Raw genomic sequence first — 14,127 nt, forward strand, 5'->3', positions numbered from 1 at the left:
CCCCAACATAACGCTCCGGAGGAGGTAAGCGAGGTTCTCGGGAAGCCGATGTAGCAGGGTTGCGGGGTTACTTAGAATCCGAGATGTTTCCGTTGTGGCTTGATGCCTGATAGATAGTCCGCGGAATTGCTCCAGTAATGAGTTAAAACCCTGATCATGGCGTTCCGCCAAGGTATGGAGTCCTTCGACAAGGTTCTGAGGTAGCTCCTCGTGTCTTCCAATGGTCGGTCCTTGCAGACAGACAGTGTTGTGGAGCTGGTCCAAGTCTGCTGGGTCAGTCATGGCCAGTTCGTACTATAATGACACAGGATGAGACCCAGATGTAGACACAGGAGGCAGATGGTTCAAGTCTCAGAGATGTATTATATACAACGGGTAGGCAAATGGCAGGTCCATGACAGGCAGAGATCAGTAATCCTAATAAGAGACAGGCTGGTGTAGAATGGCAGGCAGGCTCAGGGCAGGCAAAAACAGGTCGGAACCGGGAAGACTAGAACATAAACTAGAGAGGAGGAAAAACACAGGAAATCGCGCTGGGACGACTTGACAAGACAAGATGAACTGGCAACAGACAAACAGAAAACGCAGGTATAGAGGGGATAATGGGGAAAATAAGAGACACCTGGTGGGGGGTGGAGACAAAAAGGGTTCTAGCTGGAAAGATAAAAATTATCCTATGGGGTAAACCGAAGAACCTTTTTGTAATCTTTTTTTGTAATAGTGTAGGACATAGAGGAGTTCTGATTCCTAATTCCAAATGAGGACCAATCTCTGCTTGTTTTTTCAATGCCTTTCAAACTCAGCAGGGAATCATTTGTAGGTGATGAAGCTACAGCATTCTTGAATAGCTCCTGGAGCCCTGTTCAGACAGAGTATAGTTAAATTGAAATCATCCGTCCATTTTCCAAGATCATTTACAGAGATAAGCAACTTTGCTGTGACCTTGCTCTGTTTTGAAGCGGGTCACGGCCCTTGGCACTTAAGAAGGTGCTTTCAATCAGCTTGGTCTTTCTTTGAATGCTGCAGTGTGGGGAAGAGAAATCTATGTACTGTAAACAGTAGTTCAGTCAGCAGCATGGCGGCATGGACTCACCCTTCTCTGTTCTGAGTGACCAGCCATATTGATTACATAACCCAGCTGTGTTCACTCCACTGCCTCCTTTTGTTGCCATTATAAGACACTGTGCACAGTGCCAATATGTTCACCATTCACTGTGGCCTTGGATGAGAAATGTCCACCACTGCAGTTATGACTGGAGCAAAGGCAAGAAGGGCCATGTGATGGCTTTTTGTGTTCAGGACTCTCTTGGCTATAGGACTCTTAAATCCTGCTTTTAACTGCTTTTAGTGGAGTGTGAAATGCATTGCCTTGTACTTGATTATATATGGATTCCATATACCGGAGGACCATTTGGTTTTCTGTGCAACACACACTGAAATAGGGGTTGTAGTTATCTCAGTGGTGAAGTCACATTCAAGCGATTGCCAGCTGTAATTGATATTAATGCTTGACGATGCACTACTAGTCAATACTTTACGCTTCACAAACCTGTGGACTTACTTTGAGGATTACTTTGATTTCAGTACTGTATTTTTTTATTTTAATAATTGGTTTAATTTATGAATAGTTGTTTGGATGGATTGATGGATAGCTAAATAAGTCTATCGAAGAGGCAACAATAGGCTGTGCGATGAAATTCAGCAAGAGCAGAGGGCATATTTGAATGATTGAATGACAAAAATTCCAGGTTGCACTTTATTTGAATAGCACCAAGTAGATGATTAGCAGATGTTCCACAGATGTTCAATAACTGTCAACCACATTTCAACTAACTATCTACTAACCCTAACCTTAACCCTTATCCTAACCGTAAACTTAGCCCTTACCATAACCCTAGCCCTAACCTTAACCCTTAGCCTAACCGCTATTCTAAACCTAACCCTAACCGTAACCTAAGGAAGCAGTTACTTATCAACAGATAATTTGTTGGTAGTTTGACTATCTGTAGAGCATCTATAGGACTATCTAAATAAAGTGTGACCAATTCCCCTAACGCATAACAATAGACAGAGCACACAAGGACAACAACGAGTGTTTTGATGAACTGTTCATTTGTCTCAGGAAGTGTGTGTGTGCTTGCATGCTTGTGTGTGAATGCATGGTGTGTAAATTGGTTAGCTTGAAGGATTCAACCAACGTCCCACCTAAAGAAAAAAATAAAGAAACCTCTAGATTGTAGGGTGAAAAGAACCGTTCAATATCTTCCGTATGAGGGTCCTTAGACCCAGCCTGAGGCTAAGATGCTGCATTAAAGATCCACAGCTCCGGGGATAGTATCTCTCAGTACCTCCATCCCTATTCCTCTCTCTATCTGTAAATATGCATCAGTCAGGCGGTTGCTTCATTGCTGCCTATTCATTACAGATTATGTTTTAACTCACCCTCACACCCTGACAGGGAGAGAGAGAGTGAGGAGAAGAGTAGAAATAAAAACGTCATTACGAGTGACAGTGAAACGGAGCTGCGTCTTTGAAGACTTACATCCTAATCCTGACAGCTGAACCACCAGCTCTGCCTCAGCTTTGATTCCCCCAGTCTAAGCCCTACTCCGGCTGGAGACTAAGTATGAGGGTCACAACACACACAGCAGAGGAATAGCAGGGCTGTGTTGTTAAAACTACAATGGGGACTATTTATTCAGATAGCAGTACGTGCCTTGTTTGCACTATTCTATTCTCATACATGATGTAAATCCACTTCACACCCTTCAACAACTCGGTGTTATTGTTGACCCAAAGACAGTGGATTTTGTGTCTACCTTTTATTTTGACCTGTAGGTTCTTGTAGTTGTTTCTATAGTGTGATCAAGCTGAACGTAGAACGGACTGTGAGAGCATTCCTTTTGATTACTCATGGCTTGGCAGGCCAATGGATATATTCAAGTACAGTCAGTTGAACAGATGCAGATCGCTGATGGAAATGTACCAGATGAAGAGTAGCATTTTGTACAGTGTTGTGTGTTCTGGTCTTCAACCATGCACCTAATTACTCCTCATCGTAGATGCTCCCTTAGGAAGCCTTTCATCTACCATTCACCAGATCAAATAAAGATCCTCCACTGAGGAAGTCAAAATGTACCTGTATATCCTGAATGCAATTTAAACCTGTATTATTAATTATCATATCTATAATGTTTTTACCTGAAAAAAAGGACAGAAATGAGAAAACAGGATTACTGCTATTTGTCAGTGACATGCAGCGCTTAATATTCCCCACTTTCCTCTCTTCTCATTGTGCCTTTTTGGTCCCCCAGAATGTGGATGACTGTGAGATCTGTGGGATCTGTGCTGAAAGGGAAACCAGGGGGCATCCTAGGTCAAGGAAAACATCTGATTTGGTGGAGAGGGGTTGTTGGAAAGTTAAAAGGAAGGTAATTAGGGTAGTTTGAGTTTGTTGAAGGAGATAGAGAGATGGAGGGAGGGAGGCACGTACAAGCATCCTGGGTGCTGAATAGTGCTTTATTTCTCTCCCTGCACATCAGGTGCTCTAACAGACTGACAAAGACGTGAAGGTCCGTGTGGGATAGGGCGGTGGGATGTGCCTAGCATGTGAGAATACTTGTGAGGTAGTTATCCTCTATTAGCATACACTCCTGTGGATCCATGGTGCCTTTTTCTATGCGTGTGTGTGTGTGGGGGGGGGGAGCTGCCTCCATTTCTACCTCTCCTGTTCAATGATCATCCTGCCTGGCTGGCTGGACATGGGTCTTTTAGCTGCCGCAGCATCAAAGGTACATTTCTTTAAAGCCATCTTAGAAAGCTTCAGTCTCCCAATAGGAACTATGGCCCAAAGGACAGTGGCTACAACAACTGCCAATTAGGAGCTCCAGAGAGTTCCATTTGATCTCTGTAACAACGTTCGCCTGAGGAAGAAGGAGAGGACCAAGGTGCAGCGTGGTATGTGTTCATGACCTTTAATAACACTGAACATTAGAACAAAAAATAACAAAACGGAACAAACGAAACAGTCCTGTCTGGTGTAGACACAAAACAGAAAACAACTACCCACAAAACACAGGTGGGAAAAGGCTATCTAAGTATGGTTCTCAATCAGAGACAACGAAAGACAGCTGCCTCTGATTGAGAGCCACACCCGGCCAAACACATAGAAATAGACAACATAGAACAAAAACATAGAATGCCCACCCCAACTCACGCCCTGACCAACCAAAATAGAGACATAAAAAGGATCTCTAAGGTCAGGGCGTGACAATCTCAGAAAAAAATAAATGTTACACAAAGAGGGACACTCACTGAGAATAAAGTACTCTAGTGTTTTATAAAGAGTACTAAAACATTGTATGCCATTGGACTTGGCACTGAGTGTCTTTGCCTTTGGCTGGTTGGCAACAATATTGAAGGACAAAAGTTTAATGCAAATTGAACGAGCTACACATTTGCAAGATGTACATTTATTGAGGCCAATTTTTTAAATAGTTTTTCACCATACAGTATATACTGTATCACTATATATCAGACAAACTTTAGTTAAAGTGTTTTTAGAATGCCCTTAAGCTGTTAGAGCACAGGTTCAGAACCTTTGACAAGCCTATAAACCATGTGATAAACACCCATTTGTTTAGTACCAGTTTGACCCTGCATGTGTGAATTTGTTGTAGAGCCCCATCTCTCAGTTTGTCATAATGCCATAAAGAGCAGATTGGAGTCCCGAGGTCTAGACATTGTTTTGTTGGTCTACATAGCCCACATAGTCTAACACCTTGGTCAGTCAGGTTGATATTTCCTGTTGACTAACTCATGTGTAACCCACACTCTTAGAAACCAATTAGGAGGTTGACAGAGCTCAACACTGACACTGCCTACTCTCCCTGCACTCTTAGAAAAAAAGCTGCTACCTAGAACCTAAAATGATTATTTGGCTGTCCCCATAGGAGAAACCTTTGAAGAACCCTTTTTGGTTTCAGGTAGAACCCTTTTGATTCCAGGTAGAACCCTTTTGATTCCAGGAAGAACCCTTTTGAGTTCCATGTAGAACCCTTTCCACAGAGGGTTCTACATGGAACTCAAAAGGGTTCTTCCTGGAATCAAAAGGGTTCTACCTGGAATCAAAAGGGTTCTACCTGAAACCAAAAAGGGTTCTTCAAAGGTTTCTCCTATGGGGACAGCCAAATAATCATTTTAGGTTCTAGGTAGCAGCTTTTTTTCTAAGAGTGCAGGGAGAGTAGGCAGTGTCAGTGTTGAGCTCTGTCAACCTCTGACAGGTGGTTAATAGATTGAGGTCATGCTGAGAATCTAGAGGGCATTCTGTCACCTGTTTTAATGGAAGCTTCTACTCTCATTGCTCTCTTCTCCTTCGCCTGTCCAATCAGTCAATCTGTTTACTCTCTGAGCAAGACCACACACAAACACACACAGGCACTTCAATCTAGGTCCTTTTTCTCATCCCGTTACTTTTTAGTGAATAGAGCATCTATTCTAAACTGTGTAAACTTGTGACAAATATCATGGTTAATTAATATTATATATATATATTATTAATAATTCCTTCTACTAGTTCATTAGTTCCATAACACATATTTTACTTTGCACCAATTATTAAGTAACAAGTTTGAGATTATTAAAAGTACATTTATCTCTCCTCCTCGGCTGAATAGAGAACATTGTCTGAAATCCACTCTCACAAATCACAGTGGTCATTTACAGTATGTCAATAATCTGATCACCATTTTGGTTTCACCGTCTAGTTCTAATCACTCTCGCCTGCAACTCTGTCTTCTCCTCTGACCTCTGAACCTGTGTGGCCATGCCATTAGTGGTGGTCCATCCTTGAACCACGCTGGCTGCGTTTTATAACAGAGGTCCGGAAGTATCATCACATTGTGTTGCTACTTGCTATTGACTTTCCATAATTCACTGTGGAACAATGCAGTTTGACAGGTGGATGAGATGTACAGTACCTGTGATCTGATCATTATGTGTGTTGAGGAGAAGAGTAGAGGAGGGAGGGGAACAAGGCCATTCACCTCTCTCCCTCTACCCTCTTAGAAAAAAGGTGCTATCTAGCATCTAGAACCAATAAGGGTTATTTGGCTGTCCCCATTGGATAACCCTTTGAAGAACCCTTTTTGGTTCCAGGTAGAACAATTTTGGTTCCAGGTAGAACGCTTTTGGGTTCCATGTAGAACCCTTTCCACAGAGGGTTCTAGATGGGACCAAAAGGGTTATCCTATGGGAACAGCCGAAGAACCCTTTTGGAACCATTTTTTCTAAGAGTGTAGGCTGGTCTGCTCCATGGGTCATAGGGTGAAGTGCTCTGAGGTTTCTTCACCTCACTAACTGATGGACAATAGGAAAATGTCAAAGCTCTGTCATTATCCAAAACATTGGTCAGTTAATTGTATAAAGCTGAACACGGTTATGCAGGTTATAATTTTTTCTTGCAATGAAGAAATTCAATACCTGTTTAGAATAGGAAATCAGAAGAAAAATACATCTAGGTAAGACGTCATGCACTGTGTTGTTCGCAGCTAAATAACTCTTATTTCAGTAAAACAAAAAAGTTCAGTTATGCCCTTGACCACTTTTAAAAGAGAGAATATGCTCTCTTGCAAAAACAAAACAGCTACATAGGAGTAAATCACGAGGTCAACTCAAGTACACCTCAAAGTCAGACTGTGATTGATGGCTGTAATGTGTTGTCATGGTGATATTCCTCTACCAATTAGTACAGATCTATTGTTGCTCTGTGCTCTTTTAATGATTATGGTGGGCGGGAAATGATGGGCCCTAATATCATTTGTCTTACTAATCATGTGTTTATCACTAGCTAGCTCTGTGGTTGGTCCCAGGGGGCGGAGGTTTAAAACCTGCTCTGCTCTCTGTCCTCCTCCCCCCGCCCCTCACCCCTCACCCCTCACTGCAGCACTCTGAGAGCCCCACTCTAAAAGAGAGCCGTCAGTAACATGCACAGTAATGTAATGTTAAACCCTGTCCAACTACAGGGGCGGAGTGACAGGAATGAATCCTCATGAAAACATGTAATAGCACAATAATGTTACTAAATAGGCCTATATGTAAGGTTGTTAGAGAGCTATGAATCCCTTCTCTAATCATTCCTACGGAGATAAACTATTCCATGAGGAGCTTGTTCTGAGGCCTCAGTGTTGTGATATCGAACCACTCCATTCACTTTTAATTGTTTCATTGTAAGGTTAATTGGCTTGTATTGGAGCCAGGGAATCCAATTAGCTTAGTTGTTATTCCCGCTCAATCCACCTATTGATCCCTGTATGTTGATCATGAGTTAAAGTGTTTTTACAAGGTGGGTCGGGAAGTAAACAATAGTTTTAGGAATCTACACATTACATTGTGTTTCATGCTAAGAAATGTGACCCCATCTAGGATCTTAGATTGATTATCTAAACCAAGTGTTAGTGATGGGGGAAAAAAATCGATACAATTACATATCGGGATATAATTTTGACAATATTGCAATATTGTTTTTGCGCTAGTTGGCTGTACCAGCACCAAAACTCCAGTATTTTTCTTTCATAGCTTATTTTTTAAATGCGTTGGACTTGTAACCAAAAGGTCGCAAGATCGAATCCCCGAGCTGACAAGGTAAAAAATCTGTCGTTCTGCCCCTGAACAAGGCAGTTAACCCGCTGTTCTTAGGCCGTCATTGAAAATAAGAATTTGTTCTTAACTGACTTGCCTAGTTAAATAAAGGTAAAACATTTTAAATAAATAAATAGGGACCCAATTTGTTTTTAGCACTTTCATTTGCATGACTTATCAAAATAAATTTTCTCATGGCTCTCTCTAGTCCCTCTGCAGCCGACATATGATGAGCAATATGTTTGAATCACAATAAAATCACAGTATCAAATCGCAATACATATAGAATCGTGAGAATTGCAATACCTATCGTATCGTCACCTAAGTATTGTGATAATATCATATCGTGAGGTCCCTGGCAGTTCCCAGCCCTACAAACTGTTTAAGCTGAAACAAACTGTTTAAGCTGAAACAAACGGTTTAAGCTGAAACAAACGGTTTAAGCTGAAACAAATGGTCTAAGCTGAAACAAATGGTCTAAGCTGAAACAAACTGTTTAAGCTGAAACAAACTGTTTAAGCTGAAACAAACTGTTTAAGCTGAAACAAACTGTTTAAGCTGAAACAAATGGTTTAAGCTGAAACAAACTGTTTAAGCTGAAACAAATGGTTTAAGCTGAAACATGCTTGCTTTAGCCAACATACTGCAGATGGACGTTGACCCATTCAAATCCATTAAAGGTTTCCTTAGACTAACACAGAAAGAGAGAGAGGGACGGAAAACACATAGAGAGAGGGGAAGAGTGCAGAGGTGTAGTGGGTTCCATGAACCATAAAATACCAGTTCCCTCCTACCTATAAGGCTGATTCCTACTGCTCTCCCCTGTAGAGAATACAGCCCTCCTGGTGGAGCAGCAGGCAGCAGACAGGAGGCAGGATACCAGTCAGCTACTGACAGAAAGGAGACAGAATACCAGACAGCTACTGACAGACAGGAGGCAGGATACCAGTCAACTACTGACAGACAGGAGGCAGGATACCAGGTAGCTACTGAAATACATGAGGCAGGATACCAGGTAGCTACTGACAGACAGGAGGCAGGATACCAGACAGCTACTAACAGACAGTAATAGTATTACAGATGTATCATCAGGTCTTTTCTACCATACTGTAACAGTATTACAGACTTATCATCAGATCTTTTCTAACATACTGTAACAGTATTACAGAATTATCATTATGTATTTTCTAACATACTGTAACAGTATTACAGACTTATCATCAGATCTTTTCTACCATACTGTAACAGTATTACAGAATTATCATTATGTATTTTCTAACATACTGTAACAGTATTACAGACTTATCATCAGATCTTTTCTAACATACTGTAACAGTATTACAGACTTATCATCAGATCTTTTCTAACATACTGTAACAGTATTACAGACTTATCATCAGGTCTTTTCTACCATACTGTAACAGTATTACAGACTTATCATCAGATCTTTTCTAACATACTGTAACAGTATTACAGACTTATCATCAGGTCTTTTCTACCATACTGTAACAGTATTACAGACTTATCATCAGATCTTTTCTAACATACTGTAACAGTATTACAGACTTATCATCAGGTCTTTTCTACCATACTGTAACAGTATTACAGACTTATCATCAGATCTTTTCTAACATACTGTAACAGTATTACAGAATTATCATCAGGCCTTTTCTACCATACTGTAACAGTATTACAGAATTATTATCATCAGGTACCAACACTGAGGTTCTATTTTTTTTCAACAGGGATTGTTTTCTTCGCCGTTCATACATGACAGAATAGTGTTCAACCACCTGTTATCTAAGGGATATGGAAAAGAAAACCAGGATTTTGTTTTAACCAGTGGACCATATACACCTTCTAGGTTTGTTTGTATTTCAGTCATCAGACATTTTTATTGTATTAGACAGAACTGTCTAAGTATAAATAAAAACAAAGGAGTGTGAAGGTCATGGAAGATGGATCAAAACCTGGAATAATGGTTGTGTGGACTGATGGATGGATGAAAGGATGGATGGATGTAGAAATGAATGGAGGACTGGAGAAAGATAGACATGGGTGATGGATGGGTGGAGGGATGGATGGAGGACTGGAGAAAGATAGACATGGGTGGTGGATGGGTGGAGGGATGGATGGAGGACTGGAGAAAGATAGACATGGGTGATGGATGGGTGGAGGGATGGATGGATGGAGAGATGAATGGAGGACTGGAGAAAGATAGACATGGGTGATGGATGGGTGAAGGGATGGATGGATGGAGAGATGAATGGAGGACTGGAGAAAGATAGACATGGGTGATGGATGGGTGGAGGGATGGATGGATGGAGAGATGAATGGAGGACTGGAGAAAGATAGACATGGGTGATGGATGGGTGGAGGGATGGATGGAGGACTGGAGAAAGATAGACATGGGTGATGGATGGGTGGAGGGATGGATGGAGGACTGGAGAAAGATAGACATGGGTGATGGATGGGTGGGGGGATGGATGGAGGACTGGAGAAAGATAGACATGGGTGATGGATGGGTGGAGGGATGGATGGAGGACTGGAGAAAGATAGACATGGGTGATGGATGGGTGGAGGGATGGATGGATGGAGAGATGAATGGAGGACTGGAGAAAGATAGACATGGGTGATGGATGGGTGGAGGGATGGATGGAGGACTGGAGAAAGATAGACATGGGTGATGGATGGCTGGAGGGATGGATGGAGGACTGGAGAAAGATAGACATGGGTGATGGATGGGTGGAGGGATGGATGGAGGACTGGAGAAAGATAGACATGGGTGATGGATGGGTGAAGGGATGGATGGAGAGATGAATGGAGGACTGGAGAAAGATAGACATGGGTGATGGATGGGTGAAGGGATGGATGGAGAGATGAATGGAGGACTGGAGAAAGATAGACATGGGTGATGGATGGGTGGAGGGATGGATGGGTGGAGGGATGGATGGAGGACTGGAGAAAGATAGACATGGGTGATGGATGGATGGAGGGATGGATGGGTGGAGGGATGGATGGAGGACTGGAGAAAGATAGACATGGGTGATGGATGGGTGGAGGGATGGATGGATGGAGAGATGAATGGAGGACTGGAGAAAGATAGACATGGGTGATGGATGGGTGGAGGGATGGATGGAGGACTGGAGAAAGATAGACATGGGTGATGGTTGGGGGAGGGATGGATGGAGGACTGGAGAAAGATAGACATGGGTGATGGATGTGTGGAGGGATGGATGGAGGACTGGAGAAAGATAGACATGGGTGATGGATGGGTGGAGGGATGGATGGAGGACTGGAGAAAGAATGACATGGGTGATGGATGGGTGGAGGGATGGATGGATAGAGAGATGAATGGAGGACTGGAGAAAGATAGACATGGGTGATGGATGGGTGGAGGGATGGATGGAAGACTGGAGAAAGATAGACATGGGTGATGGATGGGTGGAGGGATGGATGGAGGACTGGAGAAAGATAGACATGGGTGATGGATGGGTGGAGGGATGGATGGAGGACTGGAGAAAGATAGACATGGGTGATGGATGGGTGGAGGGATGGATGGATGGAGAGATGAATGGAGGACTGGAGAAAGATAGACATGGGTGATGGATGGGTGGAGGGATGGATGGAGGACTGGAGAAAGATAGACATGGGTGATGGATGGGTGGAGGGATGGATGGATGGAGAGATGAATGGAGGACTGGAGAAAGATAGACATGGGTAATGGATGGGTGGAGGGATGGATGGAGGACTGGAGAAAGATAGACATGGGTGATGGATGGGTGGAGGGATGGATGGAGGACTGGAGAAAGATAGACATGGGTGATGGATGGGTGGAGGGATGGATGGAGGACTGGAGAAAGATAGACGTGGGTGATGGATGGGTGGAGGGATGGATGGAGGACTGGAGAAAGATAGACATGGGCGATGGATGGGTGGAGGGATGGATGGAGGACTGGAGAAAGATAGACATGGGTGATGGATGGGTGAAGGGATGGATGGAGAGATGAATGGAGGACTGGAGAAAGATAGACATGGGTGATGGATGGGTGAAGGGATGGATGGAGAGATGAATGGAGGACTGGAGAAAGATATACATGGGTGATGGATGGGTGGAGGGATGGATGGAGGACTGGAGAAAGATAGACATGGGTGGTGGATGGGTGGAGGGATGGATGGAGGACTGGAGAAAGATAGACATGGGTGATGGATGGGTGGAGGGATGGATGGATGGAGAGATGAATGGAGGACTGGAGAAAGATAGACATGGGTGATGGATGGGTGAAGGGATGGATGGATGGAGAGATGAATGGAGGACTGGAGAAAGATAGACATGGGTGATGGATGGGTGGAGGGATGGATGGATGGAGAGATGAATGGAGGACTGGAGAAAGATAGACATGGGTGATGGATGGGTGGAGGGATGGATGGAGGACTGGAGAAAGATAGACATGGGTGATGGATGGGTGGAGGGATGGATGGAGGACTGGAGAAAGATAGACATGGGTGATGGATGGGTGGGGGGATGGATGGAGGACTGGAGAAAGATAGACATGGGTGATGGATGGGTGGAGGGATGGATGGAGGACTGGAGAAAGATAGACATGGGTGATGGATGGGTGGAGGGATGGATGGATGGAGAGATGAATGGAGGACTGGAGAAAGATAGACATGGGTGATGGATGGGTGGAGGGATGGATGGAGGACTGGAGAAAGATAGACATGGGTGATGGATGGCTGGAGGGATGGATGGAGGACTGGAGAAAGATAGACATGGGTGATGGATGGGTGGAGGGATGGATGGAGGACTGGAGAAAGATAGACATGGGTGATGGATGGGTGAAGGGATGGATGGAGAGATGAATGGAGGACTGGAGAAAGATAGACATGGGTGATGGATGGGTGAAGGGATGGATGGAGAGATGAATGGAGGACTGGAGAAAGATAGACATGGGTGATGGATGGGTGGAGGGATGGATGGGTGGAGGGATGGATGGAGGACTGGAGAAAGATAGACATGGGTGATGGATGGATGGAGGGATGGATGGGTGGAGGGATGGATGGAGGACTGGAGAAAGATAGACATGGGTGATGGATGGGTGGAGGGATGGATGGATGGAGAGATGAATGGAGGACTGGAGAAAGATAGACATGGGTGATGGATGGGTGGAGGGATGGATGGAGGACTGGAGAAAGATAGACATGGGTGATGGTTGGGGGAGGGATGGATGGAGGACTGGAGAAAGATAGACATGGGTGATGGATGTGTGGAGGGATGGATGGAGGACTGGAGAAAGATAGACATGGGTGATGGATGGGTGGAGGGATGGATGGATAGAGAGATGAATGGAGGACTGGAGAAAGATAGACATGGGTGATGGATGGGTGGAGGGATGGATGGAAGACTGGAGAAAGATAGACATGGGTGATGGATGGGTGGAGGGATGGATGGAGGACTGGAGAAAGATAGACATGGGTGATGGATGGGTGGAGGGATGGATGGAGGACTGGAGAAAGATAGACATGGGTGATGGATGGGTGGAGGGATGGATGGATGGAGAGATGAATGGAGGACTGGAGAAAGATAGACATGGGTGATGGATGGGTGGAGGGATGGATGGAGGACTGGAGAAAGATAGACATGGGTGATGGATGGGTGGAGGGATGGATGGATGGAGAGATGAATGGAGGACTGGAGAAAGATAGACATGGGTAATGGATGGGTGGAGGGATGGATGGAGGACTGGAGAAAGATAGACATGGGTGATGGATGGGTGGAGGGATGGATGGAGGACTGGAGAAAGATAGACATGGGTGATGGATGGGTGGAGGGATGGATGGAGGACTGGAGAAAGATAGACATGGGCGATGGATGGGTGGAGGGATGGATGGAGGACTGGAGAAAGATAGACATGGGTGATGGATGGGTGAAGGGATGGATGGAGAGATGAATGGAGGACTGGAGAAAGATAGACATGGGTGATGGATGGGTGAAGGGATGGATGGAGAGATGAATGGAGGACTGGAGAAAGATATACATGGGTGATGGAGGACTGGAGGGATGGATGGGTGGAGGGATGGATGGAGGACTGGAGAAAGATAGACATGGGTGATGGATGGGTGGAGGGATGGATGGGTGGAGGGATGGATGGAGGACTGGAGAAAAATAGACATGGGTGATGGATGGGTGGAGGGATGGATGGATGGAGAGATGAATGGAGGACTGGAGAAAGATAGACATGGGTGATGGATGGGTGGAGGGATGGATGGATGGAGAGATGAATGGAGGACTGGAGAAAGATAGACATGGGTGATGGATGGGTGGAGGGATGGATGGAGGACTGGAGAAAGATAGACATGGGTGATGGATGGGTGGAGGGATGGATGGAGGACTGGAGAAAGATAGACATGGGTGATGGATGGGTGGAGGGATGGATGGAGGACTGGAGAAAGATAGACATGGGTGATGGATGGGTGGAGGGATGGATG

Source organism: Salvelinus fontinalis, chromosome 24 (genome assembly GCF_029448725.1).
Source record: "Salvelinus fontinalis isolate EN_2023a chromosome 24, ASM2944872v1, whole genome shotgun sequence".
Classification (NCBI taxonomy): Eukaryota; Metazoa; Chordata; class Actinopteri; order Salmoniformes; family Salmonidae; genus Salvelinus; species Salvelinus fontinalis.